The sequence below is a fragment of the Lissotriton vulgaris genome, chromosome 2_2 (genome assembly GCF_964263255.1).
Source record: "Lissotriton vulgaris chromosome 2_2, aLisVul1.2, whole genome shotgun sequence".
Lineage (NCBI taxonomy): Eukaryota > Metazoa > Chordata > Amphibia > Caudata > Salamandridae > Lissotriton > Lissotriton vulgaris.
The window spans coordinates 91,608,373-91,629,745 of NC_141688.1; the positions used below are offsets into that span (position 1 = coordinate 91,608,373).

Sequence of the window (21,373 nt, forward strand, 5' to 3'; positions counted from 1 at the left end):
GGGGCGGGGCCGGACAAATACAGGAAGCAGACGGGAGCCTACCCCGCCGCGCTCCTGTGCCCGCCGGAGGATTTGCGTCTCAGCTAGCGGGGCTCCCGTGCTTGTGGAGAGCCCCGCGGCCCCCGCCTGTTGCCCAGAATGACCCGCTGTCTGCCAAGGGACAAACGAGAAGAACCTGGTGAGTGGGGTGTGAGGGGGATGTGTGCGCGCGTGTGTCTGTGTGCGACGGAGGGGGTGGGAGGGGTTCTCTGTATGTATGTATGTATGTATGTGTGCGTGCATGGGCGCTCGTGTGTGTGTGTGTGTCTCTGTGTATGCGCATGTGTGTGTCGTGTTGGAGCTTTCCAGGAGAGGAGACAGGAGCTGGCCACAGCAAGCACGTTCGCGTGCGCTTGGCCCGCTCAATTCCGAGCGCACTGCCAGCTCCTGTCCCCTCTCCTGGAAAGAAGAATCCCCAACAATAGGTCTCTGGCGAGACCGTGCTTCAACGCCACGAGACCTAAAAACTAGTGTTCTGTTCGGGGGAACCAGTTCTTCAACATTTAGAGATTGGAACTGGCAAATAAAGCATATAATTTCAAATGTTTGGAAATAATTTTTTCTTATGATGTGACAGATTTAGATACTTCTGCACAAAACTGAAATATCTGGGTAATGGAGGAGCAAGCAGGATTATGAGACAGGAAAATGCACTGTTGCAGCATTAGCGAGGGAAGACATGATCATGGGATTTCTACAAGTTGGCAAAGATGTGCAGCCATCTGTGGTACTGACGAAACATGAAAAGGATCGACTAAAGTTGACAAGTGTAACACATCCATCGGTCTATGCACTTTCTCAAACACACAATACGTGGAAGCTAAACTGGTGTTAAGCTATAGGTGGTACACAGATACCTTGTCTGTTTTAATCTACTATAATGTTTCATGCCTAAGAAGAACCTAGCCATATATTGAATGCACATGCCTTCCATATGGCTTCTGCTTGCAGCCCACGCTCCAACCACATGCACCAAGAACTAAGGACAAAGCATTAACCTGTGATGTGAAACAGGAGAAATAAAGTGATGTCCATCTAGTGGCAGAATTACACAAGATGAAAGCAGATCAATCCAGGATTCCCTACTAGATCAAATTGTGTGATCCTAGGTAATTGTTTGTATTTACTTTAACAGACCATAATGTCGCTTAATATACAATAAGAATCTAGGCCAGGTATAGGATGCTCACTAATAAAGGACTTGCCTCTTTGATCATTAATAGCATTGTTGTTAGGGACATGAATGTTTCTAAGTTCCCACTAAATTTAAGCTATTCATTTAAGTAAAGGCCTGTCAATGCAGTAGTATAATCTGAAATAATACAGTGAAAAATGTCTGCACTTCAACGAAATACACTTTTTTTATTGTGAAGCTACTTTGCGTATATTCTCTTGCGTGTTTACTTCAAGTTTACATGGCTCAGCTCAAACACAGTCTCTCCCAGTCAATCTGTTTGCTCGTCTACTTCTAAAGAAACTAGCATAGGAAAGCAATGTTGGGGGATTGCAATGGTGCCTTTGGGCCCACCCTATGAAATCGTAAGCATTTCCTAGGTATTGCTCTGCAAGCCAAGCAGATGCTGCATTACAGGGGCAGCATTCTGTCCAAAGATAACAGTATTTTTTTGCAGTGGTATGGGGTGAATTCTAGTTGGGATAACAGTACTTACCAAGAGCTGCAATGAAGGCCTCCAATCTTTGTCTGATTTCTTTCTTTCTGTCCATGTGCAGCATGTGGTCCAGAACCAATGAAAGGCAAAATGCAGAGTGGCTAAGGTAGGTGTAGGGGCTCAGGAACAAGACGGCCAACACAAAAAGCCCACCATTCTGGCTGCTCACCTTTTTAAATTATGTGCAACAAATGTTGACCTTCCGGCTTCCTGGTGTGCTGCATTCTAGAAGACCTGCAGGGTACACATTTTTAGGTCTTGCGTGGCGTACATGCGCAGTCGAGCTTGCAAGATTTTATGTTTTAGAGTGTACTTCACTAGCGAGGGTTAAAACCTGCCCCTCTTCTCCATTGGCTGGCCTCCTAAACGGTGGCCAGCCATTGGAGAAGAGGTCCTAGTGACGTTCTTTCACTTTTAGCCCTGTCCTTTTCAGACTGGGTTACTTGACTTACTGTTGGCGTAAAAGGTTTCTTATCTTCTTTATGGGGCCATCTGTTTCGCCCCATAAAGAAGATAAGGAATCTTTTACTGCGGCAGTAAGTCATGCCGAGCCCATCTGAAAAGGACGGGGCTAAAAGAGAAATTTATTTTATTTTAGTGTAATCGCGGCACCTGCGCTTCACTTTTAAAATGTTAGAAGTAAATTGCGGGTGCTGCGATTATACTAAAATGAAAGAAACGCACAGTTGAAACCCAGCCGCTTGTCAAAGAAAAAGCATCACTCTTCCACACCTGCAATACCGCCAGCACCCGGGATAATTTACTTGATGTATATTATAAAGAACTGTAACGTATTCAGCGAACTTATGTTTAAAGCACATGAACGGTCAAGAATGCACCGGCCATCCATTGTTAAAGGGCCAAAGCTGTCCGGTGTATACAAAGCCATAACATAGACCCACGCTACCCGCGATTCTCCAATCCCTGCTCTCCTTACAATCTTCTCCGTCTTTTTCAACCAACTGTTGTCTTGTTTCTATGGCTTGTAAAGACTTTCGTATAGCTCTTGTCACATGGGCAAATAGCTGGACGTCCCATTGGCTTGCGTAATATAGCTAGTGCTCATGTCACGTGACCATGCCCGCCACCCTTGAACAGTTTTTACTGCTACATTTGTTCCATTTTACCTTTATTGTTGTGGACAGAACTTTACTGCATAAAAAAGGTTCATAGTGTCAATTTTGCTTTTAAATTGGTGTATAGAAGCACGAGTAAAACATGCACGCGGACAAGAACACACACAGACACAACCCCAGGAAGATAGAGATACACACACACAGACGCAAAGATACACAAATGAAGACACAAATATTCACACAGGCGTGCACACTGAGACGTGCACGCGCAGGCTCACATGTACAGGTGTCTTCGAACAACAGAGAGGCACGGAGGCATGAACACAGATACTGGCACGCCCCAGGCACGAACGGGCACACGTGTGGATGGACTGTTGCAGCTGCACACACATGCACAACCAGATGCAGTTACACGCACGTATGGGCACTGGCACGCGTGGAGAGACAGGTACAACCACACGCGCTGCCACAGAGAACGAGACTGCGCAGCGCGATGTGTGCCCCTGGGCGCATAGAGACTGCCAGGTGGGGTTGGCAAGATGCTCTGCGCTGCAAAATCCAACACTGTCCATATAACTCGTAATTAGGCACACACAAATTTTAACACACACAACCACATAATCTGTCTTTCTATCTTTTACACACACAATCCCTCTCACAGTGTGTCTCTCCCCCTCTCTCTCATACACACACACAAACACACAAACACACAAACACAGTAAGGACGTGACAATCAGATTCACACCTGCAGTAGACAGTCATTGGGGGGGGGGGTCGCCCGTGAAGACACAACCGAGGATAATACAAGCACACACACACTGTCAGCTGTTATTAAGAGGATCCGTCACGGGGGGTGGGGGAGGTATAATTCAGGGTTATTCACACATTCAAGGAAAGGTGAGAGGTGTCCACCCTGCTGGACAACCTCGTAAACCTCGGATTTAAGCAGCTGGTGACCACCCCCACCTACTACGCCGGACACACACTCGACCAAGTCTTCTCATCCAGCAAGGACATCACCTTCAACCACGCCACCGGACTCCACTGGACGGACCACAGCTGCGTCCACTTCAGCTTCAGAAGGACCACGATCCACCACCACCAACAACAGGTTGCACGCAGAAGCTGGAACAAGATCTCAGCTGACCAGCTCGCGACTTCCCTGAGAACCCACCAACCAGCGCAACGAACCCCACCTGAGAACCCACCAACCAGCGCAACGAACCCCAGCCAAGCGGCCACCAACCTCACGAAGTGGATCAGCGACTGTGCAGACGACCTCGCCCCCCTGAGGACCCCGCCCAGCAGACCAGGCAGCAAGAAAGCCCCATGGTTCACCGACGAACTGAAGAGCTCCAAGAAGAACTGCCGAGCCCGCAAGAGAACCTGGCGCAGAGACCCTACACCGGACAACATGACTGCCCTCAAGCTCGCCACCCGAAAACACCACCAACTGATCCACGCCACCAAGAAAACTGCATTCAAGGAACGACTGGACAACAACGCACACAACAGCAAGGAACTCTTCAACATCGTGAAAGAGCTCTCCAACCCCAACGCCGGAAACAACGACATCACCCCTTCGCAAGACCTCTGCAACTCCCTCGCCTCCTACTTCCACAACAAGATCGCGGACATACACAACAGCTTCAGCACTCAGACGCACGCCACGACTGAACCACCGCCCCCCACCACCACCCTCCGCGCCTGGACCCCGATCAGCACCGAAGACACCGTCCGCACGATGAACTCCATCCACTCCGGATCTCTGACCAACCCCTGCCCTCACCACGTCTTCAACAAGGCCGACGCTGTCATCGCACCCCACCTGCGGGACATCATCAACACCTCCTTCGACACCGCTACCTTCCCGGAGAGCTGGAAGCACGCCGAACTCGGCGCTCTACTAAAGAAGCCATCAGCCGACCCCCACCGACCTCAAGAACTACCGCCCCATCTCGCTGCTCCCGTTCCCTGCAAAAGTCATCAAGAAGACCGTCAACAAGCAGCTGGCCGCCTTCCTCGAGACAAAAGGATCCCTCGACCTCTCGCAGTCTGGCTTCCGGGCCAACCACAGCACCGAGACCGCCCTGATCGCAGCCACCGATGACATCCGAGCCCTGCTTGACAACGGAGAAACAGCGGCCTTCATCCTCCTAGACCTCTCCGCGGCCTTCGACACTGTCTGCCACTGTACCCTAGTGCAGAGCCTCAGCAACGTCGGACTACAGGAGAAGGCACTGGAATGGATCACCTCGTTCCTCGCCGGAAGGACACAGAGTCCGCCTCCCCCCGTTCAGATCAGAAGCCACCGAAGTCATCTGCGGCGTTCCTCAAGGCTCCTCGCTCAGTCCAACCCTCTTCAACATCTACATGAGCCCCCTCGCAGACATCGCACGCAAGCACAACCTCATCTCCTACGCCGACGACACCCAGCTGATCCTCTCCCTCACCAACGACCCCGCCACCGCCAGAGCCAACCTTCACGAAGGGATGAAAGAGGTAGCCGAATGGATGAAGAACAGCCGCCTGAAACTGAACTCGGACAAGATGGAAGTCCTCATCCTGGGACCCTCACCCTCCGCCTGGGACGACTCCTGGTGGCCCCCCGCCCTGGCAGCGCACCCAAACCAACAGACCACGCACGCAACCTGGGCTTCATCTTGGACTCCTCCCTCTCCATGACCAGACAAGTCAACGCCGTCTCCTCGTCGTGCTTCAACATCCTGCGCATGCTACGCAAGATCTTCCGATGGATCCCCAACGAGACCAGGAAGACGGTCACCCAGGCCCTCGTCACCAGCCGTCTGGACTACGGCAAGTCCCTCTACGCCGGAACCACCGCCAAACTCCAGAAGAGACTCCAGCGGATCCAGAACGCCTCAGCACGTCTCGTCCTGGACATCCCCCGTCGCAGCCACATCTCCGGACACCTGAGAGATCTGCACTGGCTCCCGGTCAACAAGAGAATCACCTTCTGTCTCCTCACCCACGCACACAAAGCCCTACACAACCAAGGCCCAGGATACCTCAACAGCCGCCTCAACTTCTACGCTCCCAAACGCCAGCTTCGTTCGACCGGCCACGCCCTCGCCGCCGTCCCCCACATTCGAAGAGCCACCACAGGGGGACGGTCCTTCTCCTACCTCGCCGCCAAGACATGGAACTCCCTCCCGACCCACCTCCGCCTGACCCAGGAGCACCTCACCTTCAGGAAGCAACTCAAGACCTGGCTGTTCGAGCAGTAGCGGACCCCCCTCCCCTAGCGCCTTGAGACCCTCTGGGTGAGTAGTGCGCTATACAAATGCTTTGATTGATTGAGGAACGGGGAGGGGGGGGGCAGACTGCAGGCACGAGCAGAAATGTACACAAATGCGTGTCTGCACGCCTATGATTGCATATGGAATATACGTTTGTGTGTATATGTGTATAATATCCAATTTTAAAACAAAGTTAAACTATCTCTGTAGAACCACATACAAATGTTAATGTATACATATCTAAAGAAGCATAGATTATGCAGCCCCATATCACAGAAATAAACGCCCTTTTCATTGCCGTTCCTGCCCGGATCTCACTGCCCTCAAGAACAGGTTCAAGCCTTGGCTGTTTAGAATGTCTATCCTTCACAGGAGCAGCACCCAGTTGCCCCACCCAGGGTGAGCTGTGCTATACCAACTGTCCGAAATAAATCAATAAAGATGCATGTGCGTTCGTGAATATACTATTTGTATATATTAATTTTAAATACATGTGGGAATATATATATATATATATATATTCATTTCAGCATTAAGCATAGACATTCATGTGTGTGTGTGGAGCTGTGTGTGTGTGGAGCTGTGTGTGTGTGGAGCTGTGTGTGTGTGGAGCTGTGTGTGTGTGTGGAGCTGTGTGTGTGTGGAGCTGTGTGTGTGTGTGTGTGGAGCTGTGTGTGTGTGTGTGTGGAGCTGTGTGTGTGTGTGTGTGGAGCTGTGTGTGTGTGTGTGTGTGTGGAGCTGTGTGTGTGTGTGTGGAGCGGTGTGTGTGTGGAGCTGTGTGTGTGTGTGTGGAGGTGTGTGTGTGTGTGTGGAGGTGTGTGTGTGTGTGTGGAGGTGTGTGTGTGTGTGTGGAGGTGTGTGTGTGTGTGTGGAGGTGTGTGTGTGTGTGTGGAGGTGTGTGTGTGGAGGTGTGTGTGTGGAGGTGTGTGTGTGTGGAGGTGTGTGTGTGGAGGTGTGTGTGTGTGGAGGTGTGTGTGTGTGGAGGTGTGTGTGTGTGGAGGTGTGTGTGTGTGGAGGTGTGTGTGTGGAGGTGTGTGTGTGGAGGTGTGTGTGTGTGGAGGTGTGTGTGTGTGTGGAGCTGTGTGTGTGTGGAGCTGTGTGTGTGTGGAGCTGTGTGTGTGTGGAGCTGTGTGTGTGTGGAGCTGTGTGTGTGTGGAGCTGTGTGTGTGTGGAGCTGTGTGTGTGTGGAGCTGTGTGTGTGTGGAGCTGTGTGTGTGTGGAGCTGTGTGTGTGTGGAGCTGTGTGTGTGTGGAGCTGTGTGTGGAGCTGTGTGTGTGTGTGTGTGGAGCTGTGTGTGGAGCTGTGTGTGTGTGTGTGTGGAGCTGTGTGTGGAGCTGTGTGTGTGTGTGTGTGGAGGTGTGTGTGTGTGTGTGTGTGTGTGTCGGGCTGTGTGTGTGCGTGCGTGTGTGTCGGGCTGTGTGCGTGCGTGCGCGTGTGGCGGGCTGTGTGCGCGCGCGCGCGTGTGGCGGGCTGTGTGCGCGCGCGCGCGTGTGGCGGGCTGTGTGCGCGCGCGCGCGTGTGGCGGGCTGTGTGCGCGCGCGCGCGTGTGGCGGGCTGTGTGCGCGCGCGCGCGTGTGGCGGGCTGTGTGCGCGCGCGCGCGTGTGGCGGGCTGTGTGCGCGCGCGCGCGGGGGGCGGGCTGTGTGCGCGCGGGGGGCGGGCTGTGTGCGCGCGGGGGGCGGGCTGTGTGCGCGCGGGGGGCGGGCTGTGCGCGCGCGGGGGGCGGGCTGTGCGCGGGGGCGGGCTGTGCGCGGGGGCGGGCTGTGCGCGGGGGCGGGCTGTGCGCGGGGGCGGGCTGTGCGCGGGGGCGGGCTGTGCGCGGGGGCGGGCTGTGCGCGGGGGCGGGCTGTGCGCGGGGGCGGGCTGTGCGCGGGGGCGGGCTGTGCGCGGGGGCGGGCTGTGCGCGGGGGCGGGCTGTGCGCGGGGGCGGGCTGTGCGCGGGGGCGGGCTGTGCGCGGGGGCGGGCTGTGCGCGGGGGCGGGCTGTGCGCGGGGGCGGGCTGTGCGCGGGGGCGGGCTGTGCGCGGGGGCGGGCTGTGCGCGGGGGCGGGCTGCGCGCGGGGGCGGGCTGCGCGCGCGCGGGGGGCTGCGCGCGCGCGGGGGGCTGTGCGCGCGCGGGGGGCTGTGCGCGCGCGGGGGGCTGTGCGCGCGCGGGGGGCTGTGCGCGCGCGGGGGGCTGTGCGCGCGCGGGGGGCTGTGCGCGCGCGGGGGGCTGTGCGCGCGCGGGGGGCTGTGCGCGCGGGGGGCTGTGCGCGCGGGGGGCTGTGCGCGCGCGGGGGGCTGTGCGCGCGCGGGGGGCTGTGCGCGGGGGGCTGGCTGTGCGCGGGGGGCTGGCTGTGCGCGGGGGGCTGGCTGTGCGCGGGGGGCTGGCTGTGCGCGGGGGGCTGGCTGTGCGCGGGGGGCTGGCTGTGCGCGGGGGGCTGGCTGTGCGCGGGGGGCTGGCTGTGTGCACGCGGGGGGCTGGCTGTGTGCACGCGGGGGGCTGGCTGTGTGCACGCGGGGGGCTGGCTGTGTGCACGCGGGGGGCTGGCTGTGTGCACGCGGGGGGCTGGCTGTGTGCACGCGGGGGGCTGGCTGTGTGCACGCGGGGGGCTGGCTGTGTGCACGCGGGGGGCTGGCTGTGTGCACGCGGGGGGCTGGCTGTGTGCGCGCGGGGGGCTGGCTGTGTGCGCGCGGGGGGCTGGCTGTGTGTGCGCGGGGGGCTGGCTGTGTGTGCGCGGGGGGCTGGCTGTGTGTGCGCGGGGGGCTGGCTGTGTGTGCGTGGGGCTGGCTGTGTGTGTGCTTGTGCGTGTAGGTGTAGGTGTGCAAATGCAATAGGTCTCGCATTTGCAAGAGATTGGCATTGTAAATGACAATGCCATTTATTTATCGGTTTTCAAAACCAACACATACATAAAAATATTGTCATTTACAATGCCAATAGCTCTAACTTTTGCAAAGGCGAGACCGTTGCATTGTAAATGCTTGTTTTAGGTAGGATGCAAATAGCCAAGAGGCCCAAAAGCGAGCCACTCACTGAGAACAGAGGCTAAAACAGAGATCATACACCAAATGTCCTGAACTTGTGATAGCGGAAGGCCCAAAACTGCTTTGTATCCCGGATGATTCTGACAAAAGGAAACAACTGCAAAGGAGGCGGTGAGACTTCAACATGTTAATAGAGCTTCAACTCTGTTAGGAGGTTTGTTGCCGTCTGGAGGTGGTCCACAACTGACCGCTGTCAACAGTCAGTCGTACAGATAAGGTAAACTGGTATCCATCCCCATCCTATGAAGGTGTGGTGCATCATCACTTTCATGAACACCTGAGAGGCACTGTTGAGACCAAAAGTATGTTGAAAGTGTACCTGGCCTTTTTAGAACTGCAAGTAGAGTCTGTGGGAATGCTGGATAGGTACATGAAAGTAAGTGTCTTGCAGATCCAAAGCCACCATCCAGTCTCCTTGATCCAGGGCAGACAGAACCTGGACCAACAGAAGTATTTTGAATTAGTCCTTCCACAAGTAAGAGTTCAGAGGGTCTTTCACAAGTAAGAGTTCAGAGATCGAAAAGGCATGGCGACCTCTGTCCTTCGTTTGGGATGGAGCTTCATCCAGCCCCATAAAGCCGTATGCACCGCATCATGCCGCCCCTGGCGTGCATGTTTATTCGAAGGTTATGTAACCATTTCTCAGTAGTAATCCAAATGTATCATCTTGTTTGTCAATTATTTTAAATCTTTTTCATCTTACTTATTTTTCAAATCCACAAAACCGATTTAAATGCCCGTTTTCAATTTTCTGCTATTCCAACTGTGCCGCTCCTGGCCTCTTGTAAGAATATGAGTAATGCAGTGTTCATCACAGGCAGTTTTTATTTGATCATAAAAACCCAATGCATTTCGGGCCTTTTAGGGCCCTTCTTCGGGGGTCACTACAATTAAAAAGATCAACATTAGCACCAATATTTATAAGTACATGAATTTTTACAACAAGATTCCGTCAATAGTGCGCTTTTCTTTGCATCCTATTATACCTCTTACATTGCATCTTGCTTCGCACATCACACCTTCAAGTGCATCTATAACATGCCCATCTTTCCATTACATCTTCACACCCGCTGTGGCTCTCTATTTCGGTATCGCTTTTGGCAATTCCCAGGTGGTTCCACTCGCTGCCTCACCCTTGAGATGTAAGATGTATAATAGGATGCAAAGAAAAGCGCACTATTGACGGAATCTTGTTGTAAAAATTCATGTACTTATAAATATTGGTGCTAATGTTGATCTTTTTAATTGTAGTGACCCCCGAAGAAGGGCCCTAAAAGGCCCGAAATGCATTGGGTTTTTATGATCAAATAAAAACTGCCTGTGATGAACACTGCATTACTCATATTCTTACAAGAGGCCAGGAGCGGCACAGTTGGAATAGCAGAAAATTGAAAACGGGCATTTAAATCGGTTTTGTGGATTTGAAAAATAAGTAAGATGAAAAAGATTTAAAATAATTGACAAACAAGATGATACATTTGGATTACTACTGAGAAATGGTTACATAACCTTCGAATAAACATGCACGCCAGGGGCGGCATGATGCTGTGCATACGGCTTTATGGGGCTGGATGAAGCTCCATCCCAAACGAATTCATTTTCCTTAAGGCAATGGGGCAGGCCGGATAACCGTTCTGCACGCAAACTTACAAAGGTACGAATAACTTTAAGAATACAAGGCTAACGAAAAACTGGGTGTGCATCCCTTCACAAATTGGACATTTTACTATAGCCCCACCCTAAAGGAATGCACCCGCACATGAAGAATGGAAAACAAAAAGTTTGATAAAAATGAACTCCAGAACCCACACAAACACGACGGAAGAACATGGTTCATCACAAGTGGTTATGGAACCAGCACGAACTATTTTGGACATGGATTAATGAATTTTTGACACCGTCTTTTTCTTAAAAAATAACACGAGATGAAATAGCGCTGGACTGTAGATATGGATGTTGGGAGTTGTAGTCTGAGAATGGCTTGGATGACACAACAGGGCGGAGACCAAAAAACACACACCGGACTTGGAGGGAGATCGCGCGATAAATGAGATTTAAGCAGAGGGTGGGAGCAAGTAATGGATTAAACAGCTTGAGGAAGTGAGGCGCGCACTGCAAGTTTTAACAATGATCACAGCAGGTACGGAGGATAATTTGGGTGGAAAGGAGGCTTTTTGACTCAATAGGTATAAGGAACAACACGAGTCACGCTACTGTTTAGATATTAAGAGAGCCATGAAAACACGACGCAGAATATGCCCGTTTTATAAGCCTGCACATAACTGTAGAACAGTGGTAACTTAGCAGTGAGCACATGTTGAGAAAGGGATGGTTTACACGCAAATAAGAACGCTGGGGGAGGGGTACAGCCAAGGGTGAGGCAGCGAGTGGAACCACCTGGGAATTGCCAAAAGCGATACCGAAATAGAGAGCCACAGCGGGTGTGAAGATGTAATGGAAAGATGGGCATGTTATAGATGCACTTGAAGGTGTGATGTGCGAAGCAAGATGCAATGTAAGATGTATAATAGGATGTGTTAGACGGACCGGGAGGGTCGGCCGAGGTACGGGGAGAGGTCTCCAGGGAGAGCCGTCTCCAACGACTGTACAGATGAATAACTTCCCCCCCACAGACGGACACCACACAAGACTGAAGGTTACGAGACTTTATATGTAATTCTTAGGTTACCATGATATGGTACAAGGAGGTCTGGACTCAGGGGTCCCCTCTAGCTTAGTCTTTGGTTTGGGGAAAAGGGTAGCGGGACAGTCTTTAGTTACCGGTGAGTCTAAAAATAGCTCTCAATCCTTGAGCTCGGCGTTCTTGATGATCGGGCCGTGGAGGAGCCAAGCAGGTCCCGAGATGGTCGGATGAAAGATGACGGTCCGCGGCGGAGCCTGCAGGTCCCGATGAAGATGACGGTTACAACGGTCCGCGGCCACGCCAGCAGATCCGGACGACGATGAAGGATGAAGGTTACGACGGCTGTGGCAGCGCCAACAGGCAGGATGATGGTACACAGGACAGAGCTACGGCAGCGCCAGTAGTCCGTTCAGGATGAGTTCCTCTTTACGTCTCTCGACTCCAAGATACAACTGCCTTCCTGCTCTGGAGCTGCCCCAGTTATAGGGCTGGCGTGCTTTGATGTCCGGACCCTCGCACTTGGAGGTCGGGGGTCCGGGATGCGGGGTTCCAGACACCCAGCAGGGGGGTGGAGCCAGCGCCCGGGGGCGCGATGGGCGAGCGGCACTTGGCGGGGGGAGCCATCGACACCTCTTTCTCCCATTGACTCGCCAAGTAGCCCGCTCACCTCCTGGGTGGATGGTGGTGCCGAGATGTCTGAGGCCGGGCCAGGCCCAGGGTCGGGGTCGATCGGGGGCCAGGCGACCTCGTGGTGAAGGGTCCAAGATGGCGGTTCAGGTTGGCCGCGTGGGCCGGCAGGGGATCGGGCCCACGAGGTTCGCTTGCCTCGCAGGCAGGGGCCCTGAGAGGGCAGCAGGTGTACAATGATGATGCGTGGTACTGTCGTGGCGGCTCTCGGGCCTGGTTGGGCTGGGGGCGAGTGGCCCTTCATGTGGCCTGTCCAACATGCGTCCCCCCCAGCTGAAGGCGGGGAGAGTTACCCATCTTCTTGGGGACTCTCGTCGTCGAGGCGGAAAAACCGGGACAGGCCGTCTGCGTTGGCGTGATCTGGCCCTGGCCGGTGTTCGACTGTGAAGTCCATACCTTGCAAGGAGATGGACCAGCGCAGCAACTTTGGGTTTTCCCCCCGCATATGCATCAGCCACTGCAGGGGTCGGTGGTCGGTCTGCACCCGGAAGTGGGTGCCAAAAAGGTAGGGCCGGAGCTTTTTGAGGGCCCATACCACGGCGAATGCTTCTCTCTCTATGGTGCTCCAGTGTTGCTCCCGGGGTAGGAGTCTACGGCTGATGAAGGCCACGGGTTGATCAAGGCCTTCGGTGTTCACTTGGGACAGGACCGCCCCAATGCCCTGGTCGGAGGCGTCCGTCTGGACGAGGAACTCCCGGCTGTAGTCGGGGGCCTGGAGCACAGGAGCGGAACACATGGCGGCCTTCAATTGTTCGAATGCCGTTTGACACTCTGGGGTCCAGTTCACTTTCTTTGGTTGATTCTTTGACGTGAGTTCCGTGAGAGGCCCCACTATGGTTCCATAGTCTTTTACAAACCTTCGGTAATAGCCTGTGAGGCCCAGGAATGCTCGTACCTCGGTTTGGGTGATAGGGGGCTGCCAGTCCTGGATGGCGGCAATTTTTAGCTGTAGAGGGGCCACTAGGCCGCTTCCCACCTGGTGCCCGAGGTAGGTCACAGACCCTTGTCCAATTTGACATTTGCTGGCCTTGATCGTGAGGCCAGCTCGTTGAAGGGCTTGCAGCACTGCTCGGAGGTGGTGGAGGTGTTCGGTCCAGTGGTGGCTGTACACAGCGATGTCGTCTAGGTAGGCGGCGCTGAACCCTTCGAGCCCCGCCAGGACCTTATTGACGAGCCGTTGGAAAGTCGCTGGTGCATTTTTCATGCCGAAAGGCATGACCGTAAAATGATAGTGGCCATCGGGGGTGGAGAAGGCAGAACGTTCCTGTGCTCGGGGTGTGAGGCCGATCTGCCAATAACCTGCTGTCAGGTCGAAGATGCTGAGGTAGCGGGCAGCTCCCATTCGGTCGACCAGTTCATCTGCCCGGGGGATGGGATGTGCGTCCGTCCGGGTGACCTCATTCAGGCCCCGGTAGTCGACACAGAACCGGAGTTCTGGGGTGGTTCCGGGGGCGGCTGCTTTGGGGACCAGCACGACCGGGCTGGCCCATGGACTGTCTGAGGGCTCGATGACCCCGAGCGTGAGCATCTTGGCTACTTCCGCCTGGATGCAGGCCCGTACCCGATCAGGTACGCGGTAGGCCCGGTGACGGATAGGAGGGCTATCTCCGGTGTCCACATCGTGCACACACCAGGACGTGACACCTGGTGTGAGGGAGAACAGGCTGGCGAACTGTGACAGGAGGGCTTGGCACTCTTGGCGTTGTTCTCTGGTGAGGGTCTCCGAGAGGCGGACCCCATCTACGGAGCCGTCTTGCTCCTGGGTCCGCAGGAGGTCAGGGAGAGGCTCGGAGTCGTCTTCAGCCCCGTTGTCTGTGGCCATCAGTAGGCTGAGTTCGGTTCGTGCAAAGTGAGGTTTCAGCCTGTTGGTGTGGAGGACCCGGAGTGGGTTCCGGGAGGACCCCATATCGATCAGATAGGTGGCAGGACCCTTGCGCTCGATTACCTTGAAGGGCCCCGTCCATTTGTCTTGGAGAGCGCAAGGTTCTGTGGGGGACATTACCCATACTTGTTGTCCCGGCTCGAATTCAATGGATGAGGCGTTCTGGTCATACCATTTTTTCATATCCTCTTGACTGGCCTCTAGGTTGGCTTTTGCTAGGTCTCTGAACCGCTGGGACTGGTTGCGGAGGGTGAGGAGGTACCGGAAGACGTCTGGAGGGTTCTTGGCCGGAGGCATCTCCCAGCCTTCTTTGATCAGGCTGAGCGGCCCCCGCACTGGGTGCCCGTATAGCAGTTCAAATGGGCTGAAGCCTAGTGATTTTTGTGGGACCTCCCGGTAGGCGAAGAGGAGGCACGGCAGCAGTACATCCCACTGGCGACGAAGGGGCTCTTCCAATCCCCCGATCATCCCTTTTAGTGTGCGGTTGAACCGCTCAACCAGTCCGTTCCCTTGGGGGTGATAGGGGGTCGTGAATCGGTAGGTGACCCCACACTGTTGCCAGAGTGATTTCATGTATTTAGAAATAAAGTTCGTGCCTCTGTCGCTGACGACTTCTCGGGGGAACCCCACACGGGAGAAGATCCCCATCAGGGCCCGGCCGACCACTGGGGCTGTCACGGTCCGGAGAGGTATAGCCTCAGGGTAGCGGGTGGCGTGGTCCACCAGCACCAGAATAAAGCGATGGCCTTGTTTTGTACGCGGGTCTAGGGGTCCCACAATGTCTATTCCGACCCTCTCAAATGGGGTCGTGACTACTGGGAAGGGTTGCAAGGGGGCCTTTAGTTTGCGGCCGCTCTTCCCACTGGCTTGGCACGTGGGGCAAGATCGGCAATGCTGGTGTACATCGTTTCTCATTTTGGGCCAGAAGAAGTGGGTCACTAGGCGGCTGTAAGTTTTATCTTGTCCGAGGTGCCCTGCCAGGGGGACATCGTGGGCCAAGTTTAACAGGAAGTCTCTGAAACGGAGGGGTACCGCTAGTACTCTGTTGGCCCCCAGCTCGGCGATTCTTTGCTCGCTGTACAGTAGATCATTGTCCCAGTAGACCCAATGAGTTCCGGAAGTGTCCCCTGCGCCTTGGGCGAGCGCTTGTTGACGGAGTCCCTCTAGGGAGGGACAGGTCTTCTGCTCCCGGCGAAATTGTTCTTGCGTGGGTCCCCCCTCTTGGGCCCACTGGTCAAGGTTAGCGATGTCGGACGGTTCGAGGGGGGTGTCATGGTCGGTGGTCTCGGCTGGGGCGACCGGAGGCGGTGGCGCCGGCCATTCTGGTTCTTCTGGGTGAGGGTTGGCCCGGGCGGCCATGGACCGGGTGGTGACGCACGCCCAGTCCGGGACGCCTAACATCCCCAAGTGTTCTTTTCGCTCCACGGTTGCCCACGGGGAGCTCTCCAGGTCATTTCCGAGTAGGCAGTCCACGGGGGAGTCGTCTCGGACCGTCACTTTCAGCATGCCGGCGACCCCTCCCCACTCAAAGGGGACGCAGGCCATCCGACACAGACTTTCCGAGTTGTCGGCTGATCGCACAGGGCAGAGGATGTTCGGTAGATATTGTTCTGGGGTCACCAGGTGACAGCGGACGGCTGTCACACTGGCCCCGGTGTCCCGAAGGGCTTCGGCCCGTCGTCCATTGATGCTTACCCATTGGCTGTACTTCTGGGTGTTAGCGGGTAGGGGGACCCGCGGGACCATGTCTCTTCCCCCTAAGCACGCGAGAGTCATGGCGGCTGGCTCCCACTCTTGATACTCTTGCTGGTCTGTTTCTTGTTCCTCGGGGATCTGTTCTTCCCCTAGTGCCGCGGCGGCCATTTGGCGGGGTTTTGGACTCTGATACTGCGGGCAGCTTGGGTCATTTGCATAGTGGCCGACTCGCTGGCATCGGTGACATGTGACATTGGCTCTGTACCCCGGTCGCGCCGGGGTGCTGCCCCGGTTGGCCGGGGGGGTGGTGCTGGCAACGGGGGCGGCCGGAGTGTTGTCTCTTCCTCGTCCTTGGCCCCCTCCCCCTCCTCTCGGTCGGTGGTGTCCATTGTTGTTCCTGTTTTGCTCGTAGGACCCATTCCGGCCCACTCTGGTTATCTCCCACCGGTCAGCTTCGGCTGCGAGCTGCCGGGGATCGGTCAACTTGCTGTCGAGGAGGTGTTGGCGTAGTTCGATGAAGCAATTGTTGGACAGGTGCTCCCATACCATCAGATTGAACAGCTGCTCGTATGTCGTGACGTTGTTTCCTTTGATCCAGCCTTCGAAAGCTCTGCTAAAGTACGTTACATAGTCCACCCAAGTTGTACCCGGGATACGTGTGCAGTCTCGGAACCTCTGGCGGTACATCTCGGGCGTGAGACCATAGCGGGTGAGGAGGGCCGCTTTCATATGGTCGTAGGAGGTCATCTGGTGGTCTGGGAGCTGTAACAGGGTATCGCGGCCTTCATTGAGGAATCTGCCCCATAGACCGGCACCCCAGTCGGTTCTATCGATCCGGTGCGCAGTCATAGCGATTTCATAGGCCTTAAACCATTGTTGGATGTCGTCCTCTCGGAAATATTCTCGGACCACATCCTTGGGGATGTGTACTTTTTTCTCCGCGGTCCCCGGGGTGTGTGGTCTCTCGGGCACCCCTAACTCTTTATTCTGTTTGCGCAGGTTGATCTCGGCTATGTTCCGTTCGTGCTCGTACGCCAGTTTCTTTTCCTCGAGCTCCCTTTGTCTCTGTTTCTCCTCTCTTTCTTCTCGGAGACGTAGGTGCTCTAAGTTGATTTTTTGTTCGGCCAACTTGAGTTCTATTTCCATCTTGAGTCGGGCCATTTCTAGCTCGTGTAGTCGGACTTTTTCTCTTTCTTGGATCTCGTCTTGCGGGAGACCGGTTCTTTGCCCTTCAGGGACTGTGGTGGTTTTTTCTGCGGTGCTTTGCTCAGGGGCTTCGGTATCCCCGGTCTCTGCCCAAGACTGTAGGGCATGTTTAAAATCGTCCTTGGTGCTTAGTCCGGTGGTAGCGATACCTAGTTCGATGCAGAACTGCTTTAGTTCACGGTGGCTGTACTCCTCTAGTTTTTCCATTTGGAACTTCTCGGTTGATCCGCTTTCTTTAGTTGTCATTATGGTTCGTTGTGGGGTGAGCTATTTTCTGTACGTTATGCGGTGATTCGAATCCCGCCGCTGGCCACCAATGTTAGACGGACCGGGAGGGTCGGCCGAGGTACGGGGAGAGGTCTCCAGGGAGAGCCGTCTCCAACGACTGTACAGATGAATAACTTCCCCCCCACAGACGGACACCACACAAGACTGAAGGTTACGAGACTTTATATGTAATTCTTAGGTTACGATGATATGGTACAAGGAGGTATGGACTCAGGGGTCCCCTCTAGCTTAGTCTTTGGTTTGGGGAAAAGGGTAGCGGGACAGTCTTTAGTTACCGGTGAGTCTAAAAATAGCTCTCAATCCTTGAGCTCGGCGTTCTTGATGATCGGGCCGTGGAGGAGCCAAGCAGGTCCCGAGATGGTCGGATGAAAGATGACGGTCCGCGGCGGAGCCTGCAGGTCCCGATGAAGATGACGGTTACAACGGTCCGCGGCCACGCCAGCAGATCCGGACGACGATGAAGGATGAAGGTTACGACGGCTGTGGCAGCGCCAACAGGCAGGATGATGGTACACAGGACAGAGCTACGGCAGCGCCAGTAGTCCGTTCAGGATGAGTTCCTCTTTACGTCTCTCGACTCCAAGATACAACTGCCTTCCTGCTCTGGAGCTGCCCCAGTTATAGGGCTGGCGTGCTTTGATGTCCGGACCCTCGCACTTGGAGGTCGGGGGTCCGGGATGCGGGGTTCCAGACACCCAGCAGGGGGGTGGAGCCAGCGCCCGGGGGCGCGATGGGCGAGCGGCACTTGGCGGGGGGAGCCATCGACACCTCTTTCTCCCATTGACTCGCCAAGTAGCCCGCTCACCTCCTGGGTGGATGGTGGTGCCGAGATGTCTGAGGCCGGGCCAGGCCCAGGGTCGGGGTCGATCGGGGGCCAGGCGACCTCGTGGTGAAGGGTCCAAGATGGCGGTTCAGGTTGGCCGCGTGGGCCGGCAGGGGATCGGGCCCACGAGGTTCGCTTGCCTCGCAGGCAGGGGCCCTGAGAGGGCAGCAGGTGTACAATGATGATGCGTGGTACTGTCGTGGCGGCTCTCGGGCCTGGTTGGGCTGGGGGCGAGTGGCCCTTCATGTGGCCTGTCCAACAGGATGCAAAGAAAAGCGCACTATTGACGGAATCTTGTTGTAAAAATTCATGTACTTATAAATATTGGTGCTAATGTTGATCTTTTTAATTGTAGTGACCCCCGAAGAAGGGCCCGAAATGCATTGGGTTTTTATGATCAAATAAAAACTGCCTGTGATGAACACTGCATTACTCATATTCTTACAAGAGGCCAGGAGCGGCACAGTTGGAATAGCAGAAAATTGAAAACGGGCATTTAAATCGGTTTTGTGGATTTGAAAAATAAGTAAGATGAAAAAGATTTAAAATAATTGACAAACAAGATGATACATTTGGATTACTACTGAGAAATGGTTACATAACCTTCGAATAAACATGCACGCCAGGGGCGGCATGATGCTGTGCATACGGCTTTATGGGGCTGGATGAAGCTCCATCCCAAACGAATTCATTTTCCTTAAGGCAATGGGGCAGGCCGGATAACCGTTCTGCACGCAAACTTACAAAGGTACGAATAACTTTAAGAATACAAGGCTAGCGAAAAACTGGGTGTGCATCCCTTCACAAATTGGACCTCTGTCCTTCAGCATAAGGAAATAGCAGGAGTAACAGTCAGTCCTTATTTCCAGGGCTGAGACCTCTCTATTGCCACTTTGGCAAAAAGAGCCAGAGCTTCTTGGAGCAGGATTGATAGGTGCCCCTCCAAAAGACACACAAATGTGGGAGCAAGATGTTGAAGGTGTAAAAGGAATGGAATAGCCTAGTTAAACGATCTGACGGATCCACTTGTCAGATGTTCTATTATGCCACTCTTTAAAGAAAGGTCTGTTCCTGCCTCCTATAGGATGATCGTGTGAAACTAAAGCGTCTTGGAACCAGATGCCACAGGGTATTTGAAGTGAGTTTCTTTGGTGGTCTGGATGCTCTCTACTTGATCCCTGTTTAACCCTGAAAAGATTGGGGTGCCTGATGCAGGGGGCCTTAGCGTTGCTAGTGTGCCAACTCTGTAGTAGCATCACAAGGGACAAAACTGTGGACGGTATTTCCTCACAGGAGTAGAAAGGCCCAAGGTTTGCACCATTTCCCATCATTATTTCAAGTGTGCCAACGCAGTCAGCCTTCTCATCAAAAACGACATACCCATCAACAAGGCTTACATCTCACCAGAGACACAATGGATCTCAACCAAGTTTGACTACGAAGCACAACGCTAGTGTCTACTGCTTTGCCGAAGCAGTCTGTAATTTCTAGGCTAAAGCAGATTTATTTTGTGGCATCCTGACCATACTAGATGGTATGAGCCAGGATAGCCCGAAATTCCACCAGGAATGCTGGCAGGATCTCTCCACCCATGTCCCATAAAGCATGGTTTTATCTCCCTAGCGGGTAGTTATTGATGGGAGTGCTTCACTGGCCAAGGAAAACATCCATTTCCAGAATACATCGATTTATTTTTATTCTGTCTGGGGTTTCATAGGGGAAGAACTTGGGTTCAGCCTACTGGTGAGCACCTGAACCAAACTTTCGGTTGTAAGGTGCTGCATCAAGAAATCAGGGCATATGGTGCCTGGTAACCTGCCTGTTCACCAGTAGACAGGAACAAGGGTAAGACCAGGTTCCCAAATGTGTGTCAGTTAGGGCTTTATTGAATGACGATAAGGGCTTGGAGGAAGTCTGTCCAGGTAGCAAAACTTCTGTCAATACATTAGTTTGGACTTCCATATCTGGCAGTTGTAAATCAATTACATCTGCAGCTCATCTCATGCTCAGAGTCCCCTAAGCAAAATCTTTTGATGTCAGGCCCCCCTCCAAAACTTTATGATTTAATTGGTGGGAATAAGGAGGTCATTTTCTGGGCTACTTTTTGTATGGCTCATAATAAAGTTCAAACATGAAACATCTAAAAGAATAAATCACCAAGAAGAAGTTGACTAAGTAGTCAGTCCCCTCACACTTCTAGGCCCCAATGCAATTGCTGCATGAATAATACCTCTGGCTGTCTCCCCTGTGTCTTTCACTGCTTATTCACCATGCCGGACCAGCACTCCAATATTCAAAGAATCAGTTATTTAAAAAAAAAAAAAAAGATAGTGCCGCAGCCTTCAACAAGTTGCTCGCCTTTGTGCAGCAAGGGTGACCTCAAGCCTAATGCTTGTAATGAAAATGTGCAATTCAAAACAAAGGATGCTACAAGGGATTTGTTTTAGAATTATTCGGTCTGAGTTCTGAGTTGTACCACAGTAACACACTCAATAGTATCCACAGGATAACGAACTTGTTGTATACAAATAAATTAATTAATGGAAGGTCTAAAAGTAAAACAGAGCAAAGGTATTTATATTTCAAAGAAATCTTTACTGAAAACAAGTTTTGGGAGATAAATATACAAATTAATTTTAGCAAAAAAATCATGAACAAAGATTAGCAAAATTTTATCTATAGTTCATGACCTAACACATCAGCTCCTAGTTAGTGAAAAAAGACAACCCAAATTGATCAATAAAATGTGGTTGTGAATTCGTGTTGTAAAACAACATTAAAGGAGTTGATGGAATGTCGACGTTTCGGTCTTGGTTGCTGATGTCAAGAAGACCATCATCAGGACGATGTCAATTTAATTGCTGAAGGAAAGACTCCCTTAGGGTTCGAAAATTTAGACCTCCTTTGTAGGCCTGCAAAAAACCGGATAACTTCGATTGAATTCTTAACAATAAAGATGCTCCACTAACGAGCAACAAGTTAGGAGCGAGTTTCGGCCCGCGTATAAAGGCATGTAGAGAGGCACTTACACTGATGTGTAAGGGTAGCAAGGGCTCCATGGTCGCTCTTTGGGCTAAA

General features: G+C 53.5%; 1 protein-coding gene across 3 annotated transcripts in view; it reads right to left on the minus strand.

The window, feature by feature from the left end:
• ARID3B (AT-rich interaction domain 3B) overlaps nt 1-21,373 on the minus strand; it is a 418,853-nt gene that overhangs the window by 239,556 nt on the left and 157,924 nt on the right. The gene's annotated exons all lie outside the window — the stretch shown is intronic.